Source organism: Chionomys nivalis, chromosome 10, assembly GCF_950005125.1.
Source record: "Chionomys nivalis chromosome 10, mChiNiv1.1, whole genome shotgun sequence".
Taxonomy (NCBI): domain Eukaryota; kingdom Metazoa; phylum Chordata; class Mammalia; order Rodentia; family Cricetidae; genus Chionomys; species Chionomys nivalis.
The window spans coordinates 63,359,563-63,386,133 of NC_080095.1; the positions used below are offsets into that span (position 1 = coordinate 63,359,563).

The 26,571-nt window shown below is 37.9% G+C and overlaps 1 protein-coding gene across 1 annotated transcript in view; it reads left to right on the forward strand.

The window, feature by feature from the left end:
* Slc25a21 (solute carrier family 25 member 21) overlaps positions 1-26,571 on the forward strand; it is a 487,785-nt gene that overhangs the window by 35,567 nt on the left and 425,647 nt on the right. The gene's annotated exons all lie outside the window — the stretch shown is intronic.

Below are 26,571 nucleotides of genomic sequence, written 5' to 3' on the forward strand. Positions count from 1 at the left end.
CTCCATCTGATTCCAGTGTTCAGCCGAAGCTAAGCAATACTGCATTTGAGGATGAGGCCTATGCCATATTAATATGCTCAGAAAAAAATGCGAATGAAAAATTTACTAATGTTTCTATTTTGATTAAAAAAGTGGTTAGGATTTAGAAAATGCAAGAAGTGCATATTTGAGATGTCTTTGGAGCAACTGAATGTGCTACTAAGCAGCCAGTTCTTGTTTTTCTTCCATGTTCTCTTGAGACAGGGTCTCATTTTGCATCCACACTGGCTTAGGATAAGAAGTCTAGACTTAGTCTCAGAGTCATAGTGGTCCTCAGTGCTGAGACTACAGGTATGAAACACTACATCTCGGCAGTTTCCAGTTTCTTTAAGTGAATCTTCAAGAGCATCCCACTGTGTTTTAATTTATTGCAGTGTTTTACTAGGCACGTTAGTAACTTCACTTTTAAAATTATTCAAGAGTTTTAAAATAAACATTTACTCTAACCACTTCACATTTGCTTTTCTGGATGTCCAGTTTTGAACTGAGCATATTGCTGTCAATCATCATAATCATTACAACTGTTTACTCTGTCTGGTTTAATTGGTACTTCTTTGCCTCTGCTCTCACTCTGAACAGCACAGGGAGGGTGAAGGTCAAAGATAAGCGTCCTTTGGAAGATGGGGAAACTAAAGTCGTTTCATAGAAGACAGCTCAGCAGAAGCAGAGTGAAAATGTTTGGGGCTTACACAGATGTTCCTTTGATGAAATCAGGAATTTGTGCTAATGTGTCGAATTAGGTTCTGGTTATGCTTATCCAAGGTAACTGACAGTCCTTGCATTAAGGAGTTCTATACATGGTGCTCTAAGTGCACTAGCAAGCTTACTACTTGTGTAAACCAAGGCAGAATATGTGATTTGAAGTTGCCAATGGCCAAAGCTAGCAATGCTATGATATAAGTAGGAGAGGAAAAAGGGACAATGATGTGGTTCAGAAGGCCGTTGCTGTCACTGTTTAAGGTTATTTTTGTGATAGCCCACTAAAAGCAAGGTGAATCTAGGTGGTGATGTCCTTTGAAGAGGGATTGTCTGCTGATTATTCACCATATTTCATTTAGATGATGTTTAAATTTCAATTTCTTTAGCTTTTTAACTGTTTATATTCACTACCTTTTCTTCTATTTTATTTAATAAAATAAAAACAAAAAATTATTTTTTTTATTTTACACACCAATCCCAGTTTCTACTACCTCTCCTCTTCCCATTCCCTCCATGATCCCCCCACCCCACCCCACCCACTCCTCAGGGTAAGGTACATTGCTTTGAGGAAGGACCAAGGCCTTCCCTATTAAATCTAGACTGAGCAAGTATCCATTCAAAGGGAATGTGTTAAAAAAAGCCAATACAAGCAGTAGGGATAAATCTTGGTCCCACTGCCAGTGGCCTCAGAGTCTGCCCCAGTCTTAAAACTGTCACCCACATTCAGAGGGCCTAGTTTGTTCCTGTGCTGGATCCTTCCCTGTCTGGCCAGAGTTGGTGAGTTCTCATTAGCTCAGCCAGAACCTGGAAACAACCTAGATGTGCCTCAACTGAAAAATGGATAAAGAAGATGTGGTACATTTATACAGTGGACTACTATTCAGTGGTAAAAAAGAAATGATATCTTGAAATTTGCATGCAAATGGATGGAACTAGTAAAAAAAAAAAAACATCCTGAGTGAGGGAACCCAGACCCAGAAAGATGAGCATGGTATGTACCCACTCATAAGTGGATACTAGCTGTAAAACAAACAATAATGAGCCTATAGTTCACAACCCCAGAGAAGCTAAGTAACAAGGAGACCCCTAAGAGAATCATATATAGATCCCCCTGGGAAGGGGAAATACACAAGATCTAAGAAAATTGGAGCATGAGGGTGGGGAGAGAAGAGAGGGCAGAAGGAGAGGAATAGGGGAGAAGGGAAGAGGGGAGTAGAATTTGAGAGAATGGGACAGTCAAGATGGGGGAAGGACAGAGATGGAGATCAAAGAAAAAAAATACCTTGATTGAGGGAGCCATTATGGGGCTAGCAAGAGAGATTCCCAGGGGTTCATATAAATGACCCCAGCTAAGACCCTAAGCAATAGTGGAGAGGATGCCTGAACTGGCCTTGCCCTGTAGTCAGATTGGTGACTATCTTAAATGTCACCATAAAACCTTCATCCAGCAATTGATGATGAAAGCAGAGACAGAGATCCACAATGGAGCACTGGGCTGAGCTCTCAAAGTCCAGTCAAAGACTGGGAGGAGCAAAGAGGTCAAGACCATAACGGGGATACCCATTGGTAGAAACCTTTTCAACAATTAGCTGTTTGGTTTGTTTTAAAATTAAAAGTATTTTATTATTTTACGTATATGAGCATTTCACTCATATATGTATGTGTACCGATTTCATGCCTGGTGCCCGCAGAAGGCAGAAGAGAATGCTGGATCTCCTTTACTGGAGTTCCATACAGTTATATGACAGTGAGCTGCCATGTGAGTTCTGGAAATTAAACCTGGTCCTCTGGAAAAGTAGCCAGTGCTCTTAACCTCTGAGACAACTTTCCAGCTCCTGTTTGGTTTACTTTTAAAACTAATTTACCTCAAATATTTAGCTGATTTATAAATAATCCCATTGCAGAATCGGAAACTCATACTTAATATGTATATATTTACATATGTATAATAGTATATTATTACTATAGTATATATATATTAAATTTTACAGTAAGATATAGTTAATTTTATTTAGAACCATCTGCCTTTGCTGATTGTAAATCCTTGGAGTAAATTTAGTGTCTTAATTGTCTTTTGTGATTAGCCATATTATTTTCATTTGAAGCATAAAGCAAGGAATCAATAGATAGGGCTTCTTCAATTATTTTTGAAAGTCCACTGTTCCTTAGAAAGTTATTATGTAAAAATTTCTATGTTTTGAATTTTTTCCTTAGATATTTTATGATTGGAAATATGTAGTTAAATTAATCTTTATCAGTAAAATTTCACCAGGTACTGTTGAAAAGTTAAGACATATTATCAAGCATCAAGTAAATGAAATACCTCTTACTCTTGTCTGAAACTATTTTAGCTTGATGTCAATAAAGTTTAAATTAGTTCAGACTTTTCTTATTACAATAAATGTTTCCTTTTTAAAATGCATGATAATCATAATCAAGACAAAATTTGTCCTGTTATTTATTTTCAAAATGATTGTACATGTTTAGCAGACTTTTGATTTAAATCCTCAGTGATCTATTGAAGACAGATGTTTAGATGACCTCATGTTTAAAGTACTGTTTTATTTGGACACAAGATTAAATTTTCCTTAAAATCTCTCCTTGTAAGCTAAACTCTATGGCAAAATACACAATCTAATCAATGATTTTCAGCGGGCTAATGCAATTCCTATATTTCCAATAAAATTTTTATCTTTTATGGAATTCCACGTAGTACAAAAGAACTGATTATGAAACAGCTGCTTACAAATGAAAATATTGTTTTTGGCTGGCCAGCTAAATGGGAAACAGATTTGAAAAGTTCCAAGAATTTGAATGCAAATTTACCATATCATTTATACTGAACTAAAGAACACTGGTAAAATTGCAACACAGTTTATAAAAAAATTCTGTTGAAGACTGTTTGGTGGTATATAAATATGAACACTGTAATAGAATTTTTTCAAAATTATTTTTTTCTGTGTGAAAATGAATGTAGAACTTGTAGGTAGTATATGCCAAAGTCTTTTTCAAAGGAACTAATGAATTGTTTTAACATTTTAAGGAAGAGAAATTAGCAGATGGTGCTATTAGAATGTATAGGCAATTGGATGGAATGAACTAGATAAACTATAAACGATTGCTCAGTGTATGAGCAAGTGTGTTTAAGAAAGAGCTATGTAAGTATTAGCAAATTGTTACTTTTATCATCAACTATAGAGGGAAAATGGCATTTCTGTGGGAATGTTTATTTTTAAAAGTTGATTTACATTGAAAAATCTTCATATTTTTTATTAGTAATTTTGTTCCTTCACAATTTTATACACGTACAATGTGTTTTCTGTTTCCTCTTTCCCGGGCAGTCTCCCATTTCCCTCACTCCCCTATAGCCACCCTCCCTATAAGTCTCTGCCACACTTCCTACTCTTCCTGATAGTTTTGCCTTTTTAATAATTCGATATAGTATAAATCCTATCAGGATGTAGGCTTATCATTAAGCAGTTTGCATTTAAAGCCTTGTCATAAATCACTAGTTAATGTCTTTTTGTGTTTGAATGACATTTTGTCATGAAGGACATACAGCCACTGGATTATTTGTTCACCTGTTGAAGGCCATCTGGCTGCTTCTTTAAGTTTTATCAATGATGGATAAAGGTGCTGTGGACATTTGTGTGCAGGGTTTCAACTCCCAGGCAGATATCTAAGGAATTAGTGATTGCTGAGTTCTGAAAATATTGTTAAATGAACTTAACTCTAATATCTCTGGTATTTAGAATATGAAAATATTTGATATTAGGAGAAGGATAATAGTTCTCTGTATTGACAAAGTTCAGCTCTGGATACATATCTACTGTTTATCTCTTCCTCTGTTCATAGTCTTGCACAGGTCTGAAAGGCCATTCAGATTCATGTCTTTCACAACCTACTTATTCCTGATGAATTTCAAGGTGAGATGAATGCACACTTTGGTAAAATCATTATAATTGATGTTTGAGAATGAGTTATTTTAAAAGAAAGTAGCAGACATAGCATGGAAAAGAACTGGTGAAGGTGCTCAGAAGACTGTAGTGTTTCTCTAGTTTTCCCAAGGTTGGTTTGTTTCTAAGATACTTGTAGTAGGACCGAATTCTGTGTTAGACATCATTCAAAATCTCTGATTAAGCTGGGTATTGGAGGGGGCATGTCCATAACCCTAGTGTTCTCAAATCTAGGACTAGAGGATTAGCTATGTGGAGGGAGTTGTCTGCTTTGCTTAATGAGTTCTAAGCCCACTTGGGATATTTACATAGTGAAACTGTCTCAAAACCAAAGTAGAATAATTTTTGTTAAGAGGTGTATCCTTCCGTCCCTACTAATAACTAAGGAACATATATAGATAGATGGCATTAATGCAGATATTCAAGATCCATCAGTCACTGAACTATCATGTGAATGGAAAAGAACTATGGGCATTATAGTATGATCATAGCAGTTAACATTCATTCAGATGCCATTGTAAGATTAGAGCAAGCCAGATTTTGAGGGACTTGTTAATGATTAGTTAACAATAAATAATGATAATTGTTAATTTTACAAATACAGAAAATGAGGAAGTTAAGTGATTTCGCAATGTGGTCAGTGACAGCCTTCAAACTGAATAGTCTGGATTCAAAAACCTCACCCAAAATTGTAAGAATATACCATCTTCACTATTTGACAAGTTGTTACATTGTGTGAAGAAAAAGAAGTATTGATACTTGTCTGACCAACGATGTGGGTCCTATAGGATTCACACTTAAAGAAGGCTTATATGTGTAGTGAAGGTGATCCAGAAAGGGCAGAAATTATAGAGACAATGGAGAACATCAAGCTTGACTTTGAGGCTCCCTTTAAAGGAAATTTATCTGTAAACTCCCCGTTTGTAGATTTAAAAAGAATCTTTCTGAAATACGATTTTCAAGTTGAGAACACAAAATGTAATGACACGGTCAGTGCTCTACAAGGAGGAGAGTTCTGTCACCATGCTTGCTTGTGACCACAACTCTGCTGTTAGGGTCTTTAGGGTCATTATTTTATCCAAGGCCGCTCAAAATTCTAGAATTACTTGAACTGTTTTTCACACGTGTTTCCACATAAATTTAAGTTTGGTGTGATGATTATAGAGACTTATTCTTAATTACTTTGTTATTTTTTAAGCATTATCACCTAGAAGTATAAAATATTGGTTATTCCTGCCTTGTTCTGTTGTGTGTGTCTCTCACTGAAACTATCCCTAGTCTTTAGGGTCAGCCTATTTCTGACCATAATGATTCTATCTCATAGAGTGTGTTAGGGTTTCTATTGACGGTGAAAACTCTTATAAAGAAAAACATTTAATTAGGGCTGGCTTACAGTTCAGAGGTTTAATCTATTACTGTCCTGGCAGGTAGTGTGATGAACATATGGGCAGACATGGTGCTGGAGAAGGAAAGGAGAGTTTTACATCTTCATCTGCAGGCAGCAGAAGCAGCTGTATGCCACCCTGAGTGTAGCTTAAGCTCAAAATCCAACCACATAGTGACACACTTCCTCCAACAAGGCCACACTTACTCCAATAAAACCATACCTCCTAATAGTGTCACTCCCTTCAGGGGTCATATTTTTTTCAAGCCACCACATAGAGGTTTTATTATTATTATTATTATTATTATTATTATTATTATTATTATTATTTTGACAAGATAACAACATTTGTTGTTGAACTTCGTAAGTCATAGTCTCGTGTGTGGGGTCTAACAAAGTGTGCATGTGTGGAGAAATATCCTGAGCATTGCACAAGAAGGCAACACAGGATATGGAGGTTCTGGGGCTTGGAGAATCCCATTGGTAATTTGAGGTCCAAACGAGGAAGACAGGATTTTTTTTCTGAGGAAGTAAAGCACTATGTTGGGTGTAAGTAAGGACCTGAAGGAAGGTGGGGTTTTTATTCCTTAGAAGGAAAGTGCCTGTGCCAAAGAGAAAGACCACTGGTTTGGAAAGCAAGCGAATAAATGAAAGTATCACATAGGTTTGGTAGTTGATTAGATTTGGGTAGTTGATGGAGAAAGAGCCTCGCAGACCTTGGGTGCTATAGAATTCTGATGTTGTTCATCATGATGGGGAATATTTGTGTGTCTTTGCACTGGGGTATGTGTGTTACATGTTTGTATGTGTTGGGGTAAGGCCGTCTATGTTGGTGTGTGTGTGTGTGTGTGTGTGTGTTGGGATCCCCTGAAGATGTTATGAAACATTATCTTACCTGAGAAAATTAAACGTCTCATTACAAAATTCCTGCTAGAGATAATAAATGTTCCCATTTTCTGGCACCTGTTACAGAGGTGATGAACTTTCTTAGTCTGCCCTTAAAGTCATTTGCCATAACACCATATGGCTATCTCCTAAGACATCTGTCCCTGTGTTCCCTTCCTACAACACTCAAAGCATCCCCATTAGATAGACCTCCTTAAAAAATATTTGAAAGCCTGATTCTGTGTGTGTGTGTGTGTGTGTGTGTGTGTGTGTGTGTGTGTGAATTACAGTTGGAGAAACTAGAACATATTGGGACCTTCCTAAACTGTAAGGACAAAAGGAGGTGGCAATTTAAGGTTTCTCTACCTTTAATTTTTTCCTGTTTTTTTTTTTTTTAATTTTTATTGAACTCTACATTCTTCTCTGCTCCCCTCCCTGCCTCTCCCCTCCCATTCAACCTTCTGCCAAGGTCCCCATGCTTCCAATTTACTCAGGAGATCTTGTCTTTTTCTACTACCCATGTAGATTAGATCCATGTATATCTCTTTTAGGGTCCTCATTGTTGTCTAGGTTCTCTGGAATTGTGATTCGTGGGCTGATTTTCTTTATTTTTATGTTTAAAAACCACTTATGAGTGAGTGCATGTGACAATTGTCTTTCTGGGTCTTGGTTACCTCACTCAAAATGATGTTTTCTAGCTCCATCCATTTGCCTGTAAAATTCAAGATGTTATTTTTTTCTGCTGTGTAGTACTCCATTGTGTAAATATACCACATTTTCCTTATTCATTCTTTGGTTGAGGGGCATTTAGGCTGTTTCCAGGTTCTGGCTATGACAAACAATTCTGCTATGATCTTAACTTATCCATTTGTCCTTTTCCAACTTTCCTGTTGGTTGTTAATGCAGAACCAGACTGCATGGCTCCAAGTCCCAGTTCCTCCATTCTCTAACAGGTAACATAACAAGTGTGTTTGGGGAATTAATGAAAACAGAAGTTCATGGGCTTGTTGTGAAGCCCAAGCTTCAATGTAAAAAGTGTGTCTTTGGTAGAGTAGTCAATTATTTTTATGTATTGAAGATAAAAATGCTAGTTCACCATTTTCCTAACTGCTTTATCATGTTTCTGAGTTCTTTACTAGCAAGATAATATTCTTGCTGTCTTCATCTTTTAGGATATCAAAAATAATTAACTCTTCTATCTTTAAAACATTGTGGAAGTGAGCCAAAAAACCCACCAGAAATTAAAGAAGAACAAGTGAGCTAATCATTGAAATAGGTAACTACTATCAGGATAAATGACTCAGTTTTCTAAGTCTAAGTAAAGGTCCTCAAGCAAATTAAGTGAGTTTTCATTCGGATCGAAAATTCCCGAGACTTTGCAGGGCTAATCTGATCCTACAAGATGACCTTAAACCTATAACCTGGCATGCTGATTCTTCCTGAATCTCAGAGTTTCTATTCACTCCCATATTTTCCTTCTTTACTTTCTCCCCCTCCTCTAAAAAAGCTTTGTGAAAGACTGCCATCCTAGGTTCTAGTCTAAACAGTGTTTTTCATCCTCGACTGTTCATTAGAATCATCTGGAGAGTTAGGAAAGACATCTCAAGTACCAGGTTATGTCTGACACTAATTCCATCTGAATCTCAAGTGTTGGAGCTTTCAATTTCTGCAGGTAATTCCACTGAGCAGGGAAGGTTTGGACCACTGACTTTAACTACTACCCAGTCCCTGTAGTTAGACAGTCAATCACGTCTTTGAGAATTTATGTTAGTGTGGATGATCTAGACAAGGGCTAGGAGTCATTTTTACCTCAGTGCAGGCAGAATACTGCAGATGCTAACAGTTACATGCATCTCTGATGATTTGTTTCATATAACTGCTGACTGACAACTGAATTAGTTTTACATAGCCAAACATAAAACATCTTTCTTGGTCTGCAGCAACAATCTTGGCTTAATGCCATATCAGAATGTTTACAAAGGAGCCTCATTTAAAAAAAATTACAACAACATGTGTCTGACCCAATGACACACCCTAATGTCAAATTCCTGTTTTCTTGCTTTTTTCATAAAAATCACAAATTATGAAATGATTCTCTATTATTCTGTTTGTTGAGTGACAGGGCATTTAACTACTTTATACGGAAAAAATAAGTCTAACATGCACACATAAATTAGCACAAATTACAAGTGTAGAGATTGCTAAGTTGTTCAGAGTGTACTAAATTGTGTTGCTACCACTCTAGTTAAGAAACAGTAACATCAGTAGACTAGACACCCTCCTTGTCTCTTCCTCCTATCATGGCCTTCTTCCTCCATAGCAGTAGGGAACTTAACTTTGCCTTTTTGTTTTCAGTGGTGCATCCTTTTAACTTTTTCAATGAAGTGTATTTTGATTTTTTGCTTGCCCATTAGAAGAAGCTTTTTACAATTGGCCAAAGCCACCATCTCTTTTAATATGGTTATTTTCCTCATCTGTTTAGAATTCACATCCACATTGCATTGTTGCCTCATCTAATCACACAGGGGACTGCCTCTAGAGTATGTGCACCGTAAATCACTTAATTTTATGGAATACAACTGCCGGGGGCTTAATGAGAAACCACCAAATCTTGCTTGACTGTAAGTTCCCTTTAAAGGCTTTATTTCTGACAACCATGTAGTACATGCAAATTGCTACATATTCTTGAAGATAATTTCCTTTTATTTTTGTTCATATAAAAGTTTTGTCATATTTATATCCATGTAATGCGCTTTATTGCTTGTATCCATACTTTTACTTTTAAGTACCTGCATGTTGTTTATACTTATTATAATTTAAAAAGTTAAAAACCAGTCAAGATAGAACTTGACTGTTAACACAGGGCATGCATGTTATCTGTCTCTAAAGAAGTGTGTCATAATGTCTCATTGCCCATTGCTCTCAGTCTGGTGCATAAAGAACCTGGACTACTTTAATAATAGGTCTCAGATTTTCTTTCTTTTTAGTTTTTGTAGGACTATGATTGGTATTGAGTTTTTATTTTATCTTAAAAGCCTTTTAATAGTTATTAAACAATGCCAAAGATGTTGACCTTAAGAAAATTACTAAAACAAATCTTAAACAGATTTAGATTTTATTTCAGGCAAACTAGTAACACAATAATTGTTATGCAACAAGATAAATACAAATACATATATACTAAGTAAGATAATTTTAAAAGAGGATCAGATTATAAGAACTTTGAGACTTTGTAATATAATATTTTTCTGAGATAAGGTCTTACTATATAATCCCGACTAGCCTGAAACTTACTTTGTAGAACACGGTGACCTTGAACTCACAAAGCTTGTATTAAAGGTGTACCTCATATACCTAGCCCCATACGATACATTTAAAAGATGCAAAATGTATTTTGATGACTATTTACCTGCTGATGAACTATTTTTATTTAATTTTCTACTTTAAAATTATTCAAAGCAATGTTTTATGTATTGATGAATGAATATGGGATCTGGAGAAATTCATAGCTTTCCTTTATTCCACATTAATCTTTTTATTATCTTGAGACTTATTTTTTTTCCCAAAGTAGAGAATGCTGCTGGTGTGAAAGGCATGTCACAGTTACTTAGGAACAATCTCAAAGGGAACAGTGGTTATCTGGGATCATTCCTGAAGGGGAGTTGTAAATGGAGACTTCTCGCTGGTTTTCCAGCAGCCCAGACCCAAATAATCACACAGAAACTATATTAATTACCTAATTTGACCTATTAGCTCAAGTTTCTTATTAACTAAGTCTTACATCTTAAATTAACTCAAATTAACTCATTTCTATTAATATGTGTATCACCACTAGGCTGTGGCCTACTGGTAAGGTTCCTGGGTGTTTTTTTTCCCTTCAGCAGCTACATGGTGTCTCTTTTACTCTGCCTACTCTTTCTATGTCTCTTCCTGCCTGACTATATTCTGCCCTGCCATAGGCTAAGACAGCTTCTTTATTAGCCAACAATAATGAAACATATTCACAGCATATAGCGGGGACTCCCACATCAGGGAGTAACAAGCTTTTCATGTTCCGATCTAGACAAAGAAAGTAGACAACAGAGAGGTTAGGACAATAGTCTCTTCAGACAAGGGGCTGACCTGCCACTGTGTGGAATAAAGTGCCAGTGCAGTTCTAGATGTAAATCCAAGAAAGTGGGGTTTATGGGACTGTGGGGTAGTGATGTCATTTGGTGAGTGTTATGAGGTCAGGATTGGGTGAGGTGTTGAGAGTTTCTTTAAATGCAAGAAGTGATTCTCTGCATCTTACTCTTCTAAACTAGCACCTTCCAATAAATCATTCTGCATGGAAATGCTGTATATTCATAAATCATTCATGTAAATGCTGTATATTCCAATACACTAGCCACATGTCACTGGAGAATACTTGAAATGTGGCCAAATGAATTCACAAAATAAAATTGTCTTTTTATCTCATTTTAATGAACTTAAGTCATCACATGTGGCAAGTAGCCACTGTACTGCACAGTGCCACTTAGATTATGCCTTTGTGCTTAAAGTTCAGAATGATAGACCATATTGATTAGAATATTTACATTAGGACTAGGGATTATTTTGTGTAATTGAACATAATCATGTATAAATCAGTGTGACATTGTTATTTCTATGACACATTGTATTTGGTATATAATTTTTACAAAAACATAAAATATACTTGTATAGTCTTTCTTGTTATAAATTACTTTCAATATTTCAAAAAGTATAGTGATGGAGGAAGGTCATTGGTTAATTAAAAAAGAAACTGCTTGGCCCTCATAGGTTAGAACATAAGTGGGCGGAGTAAACAGAACAGAATGCTGAGAGGAAGAGGAAGTGAGCTCAGATGCCATGCTCCCCTCTCCCGGGCAGACACGATGAAGCAAGCCGCCAGGTCAGACATGCTGAATCTTTCCCGGTAAGACTGGTGCTACACAGATTATTAGAAATGGGTTGATCGGGATTTGAGAATTAGCCAGTAAGGGCTAGAGCTAATGGGCCAAGCAGTATTTAAAAGAATACAGTTTGTGTGTTGTTATTTCGGGGCTTAAGCTAGCCAGGCTACCAGGAGCTGGGGCAGCAGGAACGCAGCCCGCAGCCCCCCCCCCAATAGAATGGCCCCCAACGTGTGGACAACTGAATCCACAGAAAGCCTGAGAAAGCTTGGGAAAGAAGAGAGTAAAGCATGTTTTCTTGGTAGTAGCAATTTCTTGGGTCTGCTCTGCTTGCTAGAGGCAAGCAAGCACTCTCATCTAAGAGAGGCTTCCTAACTCAGCTTTAGCTGCAGAACCCTGCAGCTCATTAAGAGGTCCTGCCATGAAACACTTAAATGGTATTGATAAAAGCTGGCTGCATGCTTGTTTGTTTTCAGCCGTAGCAGGAAAAAAGTTGTGCTGTTTTAAAATGCTGGTGTTCTGGTCTGTCCTGCCAGGGCAAACTCTGACTCTTTGAGGCAGAAGGGCTGGATACAGAGAGAGGAATTAAGTGTTGTCTGTGGACTAGTGTTGCAGCTTGCTTGCTGGCAGGGACCTTGAAACGCCATAGAGTTGTGGCAAAACCGTGGCTACAGCCAGTACCTCCGCCATGAAGCTGGAAAGCTAAGGAATGGGCTCGATCTAGCCGGCAAAGCCACGGCTTTAATCCTACCTATATTGCTTGGTAAATTAAAGACTCATGTGGTCAGAAAAACAGCGAGAGAGATACAATAAAGAGAGCATCAAAAACAAAGAAAACTTTTAAATGATTTACAGTGTGTTTAAAAATATATGCAGGCTAAAAGTTAAAGTTCTTAAAAGTGAAAAAAAGGAAGAAAGAAAGTAGTTGGGTGTGGTAGTACACACCTTTAATCCCAACACTTGGGAGGCAGAGGGAGATTGACCTCTGTGACTTCAAGGTGTGGTAGCACACACCTTTAATCCCAATGCCTGGAAGGCAGAGACAGAAGGATTTCTGAGAGTTCAAGGACAGTCTGGTCTACAGAATTATTCCAGGACAAAGATATACAGAAAACCTGTCTCAAAAAGTAAAAATAAACAAAATAGAGTTAAAATAAAGCTGCACAGAGATGGAAAATACACAGAGAATCTTGATACTGTATGCTATTATGCTCTCTCTGAATTGTTTGAATGCTGAGGAAGGAGCAACAGATGCTAAAAGATATTTGTTTATAAATGCTGCTGAACTAATCCAAGATAGATATTTTCAAAATACCTTGACTTCAGAATTTGGATCTAAGGATATGATACTCTGGAAAGAGTTTCTTCTTTTGTTTTCACAGAGGATGAGACACTGTGGATTGCTTTTATCCCAATATGGTATGATAGACCACGCCCTCCTGAAAGGTTGCTGTGAACACCCTCAAAAACTTACTTTGCTCAACTGCCGACTGAGATGAACCTAGCAGACAGGTTATCCCATAAAAGACCTGAATAACAGCGCCCGCATTCAGCAGGAAGCAGTTTGGAGAGAAAAAAACTGCGCCCACGTTCCCAAATATTGTTTATAAATGTTCTTTTACATTTTAAAGGGGGAGATGATATAGATGTGAATAATTTGCATTGATATGAATCTTGGTTTACTGATATTAATTTAAGGTCAATTTTGTTATATGTATATGTATTGATTAAGGTATTGTGATTGTGTATTTCATTTAAAAATGTAATGTATATAGGTTGCTAATGGATAATTATCAATAATAGTCAAGCTCGTAGTCATGTTAGTTAGATTTTCTAGATGTACATAGATATATTTTAGATAGGCATTCTTCATATCTTTCAAAGATTATAAAATATGGCATTTTAAGTGTTTTAATAACTTAGGGTTTTTCTGACAATGAGAAACGTCTGCTCCTGGCAGCACCAATCTACTTCAAGAAGAAGATGGGCATCGAAGAGGCACCTCATGGATTCTGATAGCCATTTGGGCAAGAAACTGCTCTTGCCTGGACTATTGTATAAACTGGACACAGAGAGCCCGCAGAGAGAGGACTATTGAACTTGCCTAAAGGTGAGATGATCTTTCAGGGTTCCTGATTCATGAAAGAGTCTGCAAGACATTCTGCAGGACACAGTAGATCGTGACTGAACTGCCTTTGAAATTTCCTACTTCATTGAAATGTCTACTGGAAACTATGGACCTGTAGGCCGAAGATGGATGCCCCAACGGTACAGAGGAACTTTGGGTGACTGTCCAGGCAGCAAGATGTCTCTGTCATTTCTAGAGTTTTCTTACTTCTCATCTACTTAGGTAATATTATATCCTTCTGGAGTCTTTGATGGAGTTGAAGAATAGATAGATAGTTATAGTTGTTTTCCTTAGTTATGATAAAAGATAAAGTATATATAAATAAGGTAACTGTAATTTTTACTTGATAACTGTTTTGTTATATGTAATTTTGCTATGTTAAAGTTAAAGCCTTCCTTTTTTTTTGTTGTTTAAACAGAAAAAGGGGAAATGATGGAGGAAGGTCATTGGTTAATTAAAAAAGAAACTGCTTGGCCCTCATATGTTAGAACATAGGTGGGTGGAGTAAACAGAACAGAATGCTGGGAGGAAGAGGAAGTAAGCTCAGATGCCATGCTCCCCTCTCCCGGGCAGACACGATGAAGCAAGCTGCCAGGTCAGACATGCTGAATCTTTCCCGGTAAGACTGGTGCTACACAGATTATTAGAAATGGGTTGATCAGGATATGAGAATTAGCCAATAAGGGCTAGAGCTAATGGGCCAAGCAGTGTTTAAAAGAATACAGTTTGTGTGTTGTTATTTTGGGGCTTAAGCTAGCCAGGCTACCAGGAACTGGGGCGGCAGGAACGCAGCCCACAGCTCCCCACAACAATATAGTGTGAAATGCACAGTAGCAATTGTAATCTGGTATCATAAACAAAATGAAGGGTAAATGGTTTATGTATAATTAGATAAATTACAAAAGAATTTTTTTCCTTAACACTGAAAATGATCAAATTCTGTGTCAGTGGCTCTGGTAAAGCACCAGCATTGCCCGACTTGACTGGTGGTTCCGTATGGTGTGTTGTTAGCTTCATGTTAGTGGGTTGCCAGTGTGTAACAGTTAGAACAACTAATGCTCATCCTGGTGCGTGTTAATTCCTGCTTGTGGTATACATGTGTCACAGTGAGAAAAGCTCCCGACCAGGCCATAGTGGAGCAATGCCCTGATTTGGGATTAAAATAAAAGATCAGGTAGGCAATATCCTCGTCACTTTCCAGCCCGCTGCCCCATGTAGCACATTCAAGAACTCTGTCCGCCTACAACAATGAATAAGTAAAGAACAAGAGTCTACTTAAAAATTTTCGTGTTTGTGTGTGTGCATGTACTTTTGCACGTGTGCTTGCATCTACATGTGTGTACCACAGCCTGCAGGTAGAGATGAGAAGACAGCTGGGAGACTTGGTTTTCTCCATCTGTGTGGGATCAAACTCTGGTCATCAGGGTTAATGGCAAGCACCTCTATTCTCTGAACCATCTCACCAGCTTGAGCTCTTTAACCTATGTCGTGTATAGGGTAAAAAGGAGATGTGATGTAAAACTTTGAGGCCATATATGATCCATATCTTTGAAAATTATGGTCATTCAGTTTCCCAGCCATAATTGGAAAATATTATCACTTCTAATTTGTGTGAGAAATGGAATGTTTTGAATTGCTACATTTTTGTAGTTTCTTTTAATACATGCACAATACAGTGAAATCTGGGCATGGCATTGGGCAGCCTTAAACTAACTAACACTGTATATCCCAGTTAACTCTTCTGCACTGTATTAGACTATAAAGTCATATTTAATTGGTACACAGACTTGGAGTCATTTGAAATGGAAACGAAGGGTTTCTGGCCATTGTAGTCATCCACAGGAGAATGCTGGTCTTAGCCCACTTTAGTAGTTTGGATCTGGAATATACCTGCGGGCTCATGTTTTGAGTGTGGGTTCCTAGCCTGCAGTACTATAAAGGTTGTGTGTTTAGGTGGTGTGGCCTGGCTGGTGGAAGTAGGTCACTAGAGACTGACCTTTGAAGATTATTACCTCCCCTGGTTCTGGCCTCTGTTTCCTGGCTGGTTCCAGGGCAAACTGCCCCTCCTCCTGCTCCCACTGGCAGAGGAAAACTCATTGCCATTCTGAGCTGAAATTGCTCTTAAACTGTGACCCAGATGGATCTCAATCCCTTAGGCTGTTTTGGGCAGATGTTTTAGTCACAGCAATGTATCCCTACTCAAGCAGAACAGTATGAATCATAACTTGTAGCATAACATTTTAGCCTTTTCTAGTTTCCAGAAAATACTAATAGGTCTTTGAGTTAATTATTATATGAAAATAATAGTTACGACTGGACTAACTGGTTTTCTGCTTCTTAACCTAAACATAATTACTTTTTCTTAAAAAAAAAAAATCATTTGCAGTACTACCATCAACTGGAAGTTACCGTCAATTATTAAGATACCAAATAACACAACTGAATAAAATCCAACCAACTGCGAAAATATAGAATTTGGGGGATTCACTTTTGTTTTAATTCATTTTCCCTATTTCCCTTTGTTTTCTTTAAATCTTTATTTGAATCCAGAACCACAGGACCTAGCGACCATGCTTTTCTGCTTTGTTTTACAATAGTCTAAGGAGGTAAAAAAGTTCTTCAGAAAACACACTCTTAAGTAGTAGCACACCAGAGGCTTGAGACTGGGGGTTTGGGCTTTGAAGAATACTGCCCTAAAGAGAAACTGGGGAAGAACAGAACATGAAGTTGTGTGGGTAGGGAGCTGTGGAGGATCGAGGACGAGCTGGGGGAGGGGAAACCACGATCAAAATATATTGTATGAAAACAATTTAACTAACGTTGAACCAAAATGGTATTTCGATGGATATGTGGCTTTCTATTATCCACACATTCATAGACGGTAGCTGTGTTCTTGTCAGCGCAGTGCTTAGTCAATGATTTCATTCTCTAATTTTATACACGTGGAAACCGGTGCTCTAAGTTGTAAGTGGCCAAGGGCACGTGGAGAATATTCAGTGCCAGAGATTTTCGTAGCCCAGCATCTGCCTATTTCCAGACTCTTCCAGCTGAACGGCAACCATTTAGATCCCAGGCACTGCTTTCCCTATGCAAGCACATACATGGCATTTCTGGTTACAGAAGGTCTTCCTGATACTTTCAGCTTGGAAATCAGATTTTCGAGGTCAGGAAGGAGAGCGTTATAGCATAGCCATGTATCAGGACTATACATAACCATGTATCAGGTTTTTGGCTCTGTCCTGGTAACTAGTTCATAGGGAAAATCTACCTAGTGGCCAATGTACTCTGTGATGTAACTTGAGGCATCTGTCACAGGCCTGCAGTCACAGGACTCTGGACAGAAGTCTTTAGGCCTGGAGATATGAAGTAGAACATTAATTTACCATCCAAGGTCCTAGATCTCTGCTCTCTGCAGGAAAAATAAAAAAGGAAATAATTTAAAGAGAATATTATTTTAAAACCACTTTAGCTTAATTTGGAAAATATAGAACCATAATTAAGAAAATTAAAATTGGTTATTTTCTACTATTCAGTGATAATGATGATTATTTTGGTATATTTCTTATAGTTTTTAGATTGTATGTTTATAAATATGTTTGTAGAATTATTACATACACTTGTATATAATTTTATATTATAATATAATATAATCATGTTTCTGTCATTTTACATTATAAGTATAAAGCTACTTTGTAAATTAAATTTTTAGAATTTATTATTTTAGAAACTTATATGAGTACGGTATTTACATTATTTTTCTCTGTTTCTCCTCCCTTCAATTCCTTCTTTGTTCCTTTTCTCTTCCTCAAATTCATAACCTTTTTTTCTTTCATGATTATTGTCTTACACCCCTCCCCACACACACACAGCCAAGCATATATTTTTAGGGATGCCCACTTGTTACTGGATAGCCAGTTAGGAGTTTCATCCCTAGAAAGGAATGAGTCTCTCTTTCTCAGCAGTCATGGATTGCCTGTAGCTCTTTATTTAGATGTGGGGTACCATGAGCTTGCCCCGATCCACATTGGCATATCAACTGGTATTGCCATTGTTCAGGTCATGTTTAGACAGCTATCTAACTGAGATTTTTATAAATGCGTTGAGTGCATTATTATTGAGATTTCATGAGAGCAGCTTCCCTGTCACACAGGGAAAACAGAGCTCCTGGTCCTTTGGCTCTTAACAATCCTTTCAGATCTTCCAAAGTGTTACTTGGATGATAGGATCTCATTGTGTCAATCTGACCAGCTTGGAGCTCGTTGTGTAGACCAGACTGGGTTTGAGCTCACAGATAACTACCTTGTATTAAAGGACATTAAAGGTATGTATTCCTGCTTTAATCTGATTTTTAAGTGAAGTATTCTTTACTGAGTCACACCTCCCCCCATTGGACTATATTGTGGCCTTTTCCACTTTATTAGTGTTAAATAGTAAAATTGAGGAGTTTAGGTAGAGAGAATCTCTCATCAGGCAGTAGCATAGGTAACAGTTTGCCATGCTTTACAACAGGGAAAGTTATTCGTTGCTTGAATATTCCTTTCTTATCAGCTATAGATAGGTTCCCGTTTTCGTTTAGTTGTTGCTGAGTGAAACTGAGGAATTAGACAGACAAGTAACCTGGCTCCACTTCAGTGTTGCTACTCTACTTCCTGACCTTGGGGATTAAATTACCCCAAGAAATAACTTGGAACATTTAGCAATGATCTTTATATTTTCTTTTTCTAAGTGCTGAAGTTTTTAGTTACTAAAATGCTTTAGAAAACAACCAACTTACATTTTTAACATTCTTTTCACAAATAATAATACAAGAATAATTTTCTCATTGTAGTTGTAGGCTGCTTGTTTGTTTCATGGACACCCAGACTCCCGAAATAACTGCACAGAAATCTATTGGAAGAGATTTCTGTCCTGCCCCATCCCCTAATAAACACACAGAAACTATATTATTTGCAATACTGTTTGGCCAATAGCTTAAGCATATTGTTAGCTAGCTCTTATATCTTTGGTTAACTCATTTCTGTTATTTTATATTTTATCACGAGCCTCATAGCCTACCAGCAAGGTTCCAGCTGGCAGTTCACGTCTTCCCCCTCTGGCAGTTACATGGCATCTCTCTGACTCTGCCTTCTTCCTCCCAGCATTCAGTTCAGTCTTCTCTGCATAGCTCTATTCTGCCCTATCACAGGCCCAAAACAGCTTCCTTACTAACCAATGATATTCACAGCATACAGAGGAGAATCCCATATTACCTCATACCCATAAATAGAATACTTAGAGATTCACAGCACATGCTTTAATCCCAGAATTATTATCTAGAGAAGTATGTGTCTATCCAATGGTAGGTTTTAAACAAGAAGACATAGTAACAAATTGGTTACTGAGTATATATGTCTATACACACACACACACACAATGGGACTTTATAAAAATTATTTATTATTTATTTATTCTGTTTATCTTGATTTTATTCAATCCCAATCCCTTCACATTACCCTCTGCCCTACACCCCCTGTATAAAACAAAATTCAAAAAAACAAATGGAAATAAAATGAGAAAAATTTAAGCCCAACAGATCACACCATATACTAATTGATCTATATCTCTACTTCCAAGTGTTCATTGCAAAGAGTCATTGGTCTGGTTTGATGCTCATGGTCTCCACTACACTTCTGCTGAGCCCCCACTAGGTCTCTTCCTGGACTTACTCTTGGCGTTCTGTGTTGTGGAGATCATGCAGCTTTGTGTCTGCAGGTCAGGTCCCTTCACATGCTCCAGCAGATCATAGATGGGGTGAATGTTGGGGCAGGCCAAGTCATAACCCTGGGTCTGGGCATGGACAGCTGTAGGGTTGGTATGCCAGATGGGAAATGTGGACAGCTGTTCCATGCTCATAATTTCAGGGTTTCCTTACTCATACCTCTGCTAACAGGGTTGAGTCTGTTGTGGTTGCCCTCACAGGGTGCAGGGCCTGGTCTCCCAGGTGATGCAGCTGGTGGGAATCAGGGATAACTCTCCCACTCTTAGAACTGCTGGGCCAGCTTTCCTACCTGTCCCAGACATTGATGGGGGGGGGGTGCTTCTATTCCTCACCCATGCCTCCACATGACAGGTGAGAAATGGAGCAGCTCTCATGCTCACAACTTGGGGCTGGTTCACCCACACCTGTGCTAACAGAGAGCTGTTCCTGTGATTATAGGAATGGGAGAACTATCTCTGACCCCACTAGCTGCAACACTAGGGAGAACAGGTCCTGTATCTTGCCAGGGAAGCACAACAAATTAACTTTCAAAGGAGGAATTTAGGCCATTTTGAAATTAGCGATACTTTGATGGCTGACATTTGTGGGAAATGCCTTCTGAATTATTGGGTTAAAAAAGTTGGTAAAACATATTTTATCAAAATATTTGGTTAAAAAAATATATGGCAAAGGGGAGAAGGATGTAGATCTTCTGATGAAGTGTTCCCCATATATACAAATAGGCTTAGCTTTTTCCTTGTGTTATGTAAACTGCATAGGACTCATGTAGTGCAGTCCTCACCCTGTGATATGTGCTTTATCTCCCTGGCTGCATTATGAAGCTGCTGTAATTGTGTACTAGGTTGTACTTTCGTCCCTCTTGTAAAGATGTGACTAATGTGTGCAACTCACCAAGTAAGCAGCACCTTGACCGAGTACTCAATTATATTGTGATGGTCTACCTAGCACTTGATACTTGTTGGCTCATGGTATCTGTCATTGTTTTCTTTAGAATTAAAAAAAAAAAAAAAGAAGGAATATGCTACAATCAAGCTCCATTCCTCTCAGCAGTCTAGACCAGGTTTAGGTAGTTTGTTTACCCAAATAAGAAAATTTAGGTATGAACCATGTCCCATGCAGCTAGGGGTGGGAGGGAATGAAGAAGGGGCAGACACACAGACACGTATACACGAAGTACAGGTGGGGTGCGCACACCCTGATGAAGCAGCACCTAGTAGGGTCACAACCTAGAACTTCGATATTTGTTGTACACAACCCAGGGAGAAGGGTTAGCTAGATGCAGCAGGAGGTCTCTGAGTGTTCCTAGACTGTAAACCCAGGGCGGGAGCCTCAGCTGTTGGTTTTTGAATGCACTGCTAACCCCTCTCACTTGAAACCCAGAGGAAAGTTTTGCTGTCCACCTGACCCTCACCAGGAAAGACTTTGCCACTAGAAAAGGGATGAGGCACTGGAGTCCTTGACATGGCTGTGTTATGCCCATATCAACAATACACATTCACTCAGGACTTTGCTCAGGGTTTGCTCTGTTCCCCACAGTAGCTCATTTCTGTAGTTCTATCACTCAGAAGACTAAGACAGGAGGTTCACAATACATAGGAGGCTAACCTGGGCTATGTTGTGATTTCTTTGCTAGCCTGGGCTACAAAGTGAGACCCTGTCTCAAAACAACAATAAGACAAGTTAAATAGGAAAATCTACTTCAGAAATATGTCTTGATAGATGTATAGCTGATCAATCAGGTATAATTAAAAAGACTTTTAAAGTTGTTCTATTATCTTATATATTTATCATTTTCTATCATCTATCTATATATTATTTATTTCTTTTTGAGACAGGGTCTCATATCTAGCTTTGGTTGACCTGTAACTGTCTATATAGAACAGGTTGACCTCCAATTCACAGAGATGCATTTGCTTCTACATCCAAGTATCATGTTATTTTAATAAGTAGATTATATAGTATAAAATTTGAAGCCTTAACTTACCTAGCAGATGGGCCAGGGTAGAGTTCTGGCCTTTGGCAAACCCTTTACATTCCAGTTTTATAACCTATAAAATGATGCAATGATAATTTGTGTCTCAAAAGACTGTTGTGAATATGGGATAAGACAGTACAGAAAAGCACATGAGTGATACATGATATTGCTGTATGCTCTAGAAATGTTTGCTAATGTTAGCTTTGTTTGTTCTTCAGTGAACATCTTGGGAAACAGCGAACCACAGATATGAGGGCCTTCTATAGACCTTGGTGCAAATTTGCTCAATGGTTGTATTGGTGACTAAATGTTGACATCACAAACCAGACAATTATCCTTCCCTATGTGCCCCGTGGTGCTTTGCTATTTTCTTGTATTTGTATAGACCTCACATTGATCCCCTTGTAGCTTGCTTTTGTGTTTCTGATGGTAAGATTTTAGAGAGGATATCAGTGGAATGGAAGATACATTAAAAGGCTCAAAAAGGCCTGGAAGTCATTCTTGGGGAGGATATTTAGTGGGAACTTGAACATATTAAAGAATTATAACATGAGAAATAGATTAGACCTTGGCATAACACTAGAATGCATGATTAGGACCTGTAGGTAAGAGTTACAAAATGGTCTAACATAAGGAAGGACTTATTATCAATTAGAGGAATTAGACATGGAAAAAAAGAGTGATCTTTCATCCGTGAGAGACTCTCAGGGTTTTGAAAACCCAACAGAGAATCTTCATTGTTCTGAGAATAAGCAAAATGATTGGTTTCTCAAGAAAGAAAAGCATGAGAATAAGAGGAAAGAATGGTTGCTGTACTAGGGGTCAGGAAGTTTCCTTCCTTCTCTTCTTTGGCTAAGGAGACACTTGGTGAAGGGTGTGGCTTTGTGATGGTCCTTGAAAGAAGAAAGAATTAGCACTTAAGCTGAGGTGGCTGATAAGGAAAGAGTCACCTCTGTTACGTATTTCCCATGGCGTTTGATAAAGTCAGCACTGTTTGGTTATAGAAAATTGCTCATTTATACCCGTATATTGTTGACTTGTATGTGGCCCTCAACTAATATTTCCCTCATCACATTTGCATTGGCATCCTGTCATGAGGTCATGAACACTAAATTAATTGAGCTGTGCCCACACAATCTATAATAGAGGAAAATCCATTCCCCATCGTGATATCACCGAAAGAAAGAATATTATAAAAGATGGGCTTCTCTTTTCAACAGATTCAAGCTACATATAAGAATATGTGGGTTGTTATGCTTTTTGACCAGCATAACTACTGTGGAATTTTTAAGAAGGTTGAAAATCACTTATAAAGGGTGCATGGTCACTATTGGTTTGCCCTTTAGGCATTTCCTTGGGTCACTTAAGGTTAAAAGGCCTTGCCCATAAAATGTTTTGCAAAGAAATGTTTATTTGGTCCATTTATTAGCTTCAGACTGTCCTCATTTAAGTGAGGGGCCTTCCTGGCACTTACATAGCCCTTCTTCGTTTTGTTTTCTAAACGAAGTGATGGAGGGTATACACGACAATGCTTATACTAGTCAGAATGTTTTTGTTCTTTAAGGTTGTTTTATATGAAGATACCCCCGTGTAATGTTCTTCCATTGCTGGGCCTTTTGATGGGAAGACATTTTTAATTTATAAGTGCCAAGAAGAGGGGACAAGGAAAACTCCCACAACTTCATGCTTTCCTTTGAGCATCTATTTCCACATAACTGAACAGTGTGCCTGCTAACGGTGCTTTATAGACAGCGGAGAGACCTCGGTCTGGGGTGTGTTTCTATTCAAGGAGCAGGTGGGGCAGTGTGATGCAGTGGTCTCTCACCCACCTTCTGACTTGCAGAGGTTGGCTTCATGCTTATTATTCCTTCTTTTTTTCTGACGCAGGAAGGACCAAAAGTTGCCACTGGTGCTGCAGAGAAATAAAGGCAGGGATGCAGAGCACAAAGTCAGCCCCATGGTCATTTTACAACATACATAATCCCCCCCTTTGAAACAAAGTTTATAATACCTTTCTAAGACAATTTTGAGTGACATCAATTTCATGTAAATATATGTTTTTCATTAGAAAGCCTAAACCCAAATTGTTTATAGCAATCTCATTAAACTTGGAGGTGGTGGGTTGAGGAGGTAATTTGCTTCAGTAACTTTCATATAAAGATTACCAGTTATTAGTGGAAAAAGGAAGCTTCCTCTAAGCTTGATTTCATTTCAAACCTTAAGAAAAACTTAAGTTTTGAATTATTAAATTTAAAAACTGTGAAACATTATATTATGCTCTGTGGTTAAACTTTAATATAATTCTTAGGATTTATATGAGATGTCTTGATAGATTCCCAGACATGTTTCTTATTTTCTATTTTCTGTATATCTAAGTGCTGATTCTCCCTGTCACTAGTGTCAGAGCAGTCAGAGCACTGGCTCCCTTATATTTATGTCTTTGGCAAGAGTGGTTACCCACCGCTTCTTCCCCTTCCTTGACTCTAAGCCTATAAGGCGTGGCTTTCGGTGTATCACCAGAGCAAAGAGGCTATTTTGGCAATGAGTGACCTCTCCAGCAGCTATCATAAGAGTGTTGTTTTCTCGGGGTTTGCTCAAAGGTTTCTCAAAAGGAGACACACTGTTCAGAGACAGGGTAAACCCCACAAATCCTACTCTGGAATAGAGCAGCACCTCACCTGGGCCTCTGATTCTCTCAGCCTGGTTCTCTGTGCATTCCTCTTTGTTTTGAATAGGAGAATGGCTGTTGTTTGGGATGAGCAATTATAAATTAGTGTCTCTGTTCTTTGGCAGAATTATATCACTCAAAGACAAGGTGAAAAAATAAACGTGCTAGTTTAGTATACTTCTGCTCCAAATGTCTATTTTACCTTTTCCTCCTCTGCCTTTTAAGTTCTATAAAGTTCCTCTCAGAGTCACACACTTAAGATGTTACAGTCAGCAGAGTAAGTATAAATCTATATAGCACATACAGTTAGGTAAAGTGAATAATACTTGAAAATAACTGTTTCTAGCTTATGTATTTACTTTTTATGCATTTTATTGTTGGTTTTGGATTTTTTGGTTTTTTTTTTTTCAAGACAGTCTTGTCTTGTATCCTGGACTAGCCTGGAAATTACTGCGTAGCCCAGGGTGACCTCAAATTCATGATCCTCACCATTCAACCTCCCTAAGGCTGGGGTTATAGGCCTGTATTACCATATATGACTCTATTGTTATTTTTAAATTTACTGCTTCTACTTAAAAATGTTTAATATAATAAACTGTGACATTCTATACCACCAACAGCCCCATACAGCCCATGTTTATCATGTTTTTTTTAAATTGTATTGAGTGTCTATATCAAACAGTGGACCTATGGGCCATGTAGGCTTGTGTAGTACACATTGTGATGTTGACACAACTGAGTTTACCCATTGTCTTCATCAACTCTTACCCCAGTCATAAAACCTAAGTGCAATTCCTCATGAGCCACTTTCTCGCTCAGCCTCAATCTGGTTCCTACTTCCCATCATCCTCACTTTGGTGGTGACCTCTGTTTGACACAATGGTCTCTTCTCTTCTTCCAAATCTTACTCTTATGAAGGGAATTAAGACTAAACAAGGATAACCACATATTTTGTGACTGAAAAGGGATTTTTTAATAATTATGCTGAGACAATAGACATAAACTGGCACTGCGCAGGAACTTGTTGTCACTGTACCTGCAAAAACAAAAGTAAACTATGGTCTAATGGTTGATCATGCTGTCCAAATTTGTCTTTGTGGGAGAGATTTGTATTTTAGTAGAGCTGAAAGTGTTAAATTAAAAAATGGTTTTTCATGATTTTTGGAAATCAATTATAAGTTAAGGAGACTCCTAGAGTCAGAGAATGAATAGAGCAGCCTTAAAATACAGATTAATGCTTTGCTTTGCCTAAAGTTAAAGCTTTCTTTGTGTAATGCCTTAGTAGTCACCCCAGCACTGAAATGTAATTAAATAAGAACAAAAATAAGAGCATTTTAGTATAAACTGGTAATCTTTGTATTTCCCCTTTAGGGTGGGACACACACAAATTAGTCATGCTATAGTTTAAAAATATATTTCAATAAACCTTATGTACACTATCTTTAGTGGCTGGCCTGATCTTCCAAAATGACAAATATATAAAACGAATCATTTAGTTGCTGATTCTTGTATTTCTGTATTTCATAAGGAGATGGCAGTATTGAGCCTCCACTCTGATCCACCACTATTTGAAGGAACTTAAAATTCTTGGTAGAGAGAAGTATCATTTGTGTTAAGCTCAGTGCATCTCCTGGGATTTCATTTTCAACTCTCTTCCACCCCCTTTGTATCCTACAATAGAGAATGAGAGAGTGCTCTAATGTATCTTTTATTAAATATGTTCTGCAAGAATACTATTAAATTACTTATTCTCATTTGTGGACATCTAAGAAAGCCTGCTTAAGGGACATGCAGAAAGCAACTTCTAAAATAAAATGAGGCCAGCTCTAAAACGCACAAGTATGTTTATGATGTGAGTATTTTTCTAAGGCTTTGACAGGAAGAATTAGCTTTGCATTCCCAGTATAATAAACACTTTACTGATCCACATCATATGTGAATGCCTTGGTGCTCTCGGAATACACTGTTCAAGTTTTCTTCCCTTTGAGGGAGGGAGAGCACCGGGCTACTGCCAAGAAGGAGACTGTTCCAGGCTGATGCTCGAGCAACTGTTTAGATGAAAGGAGAGTTTTACTTCCTTTCTCTTCACTCCTACTATTCTGCCTGCATCCCCAACTTAAAAAAATAAACAAACAAAAAAAGGTGATTCGTGTATCTTTTAACTGT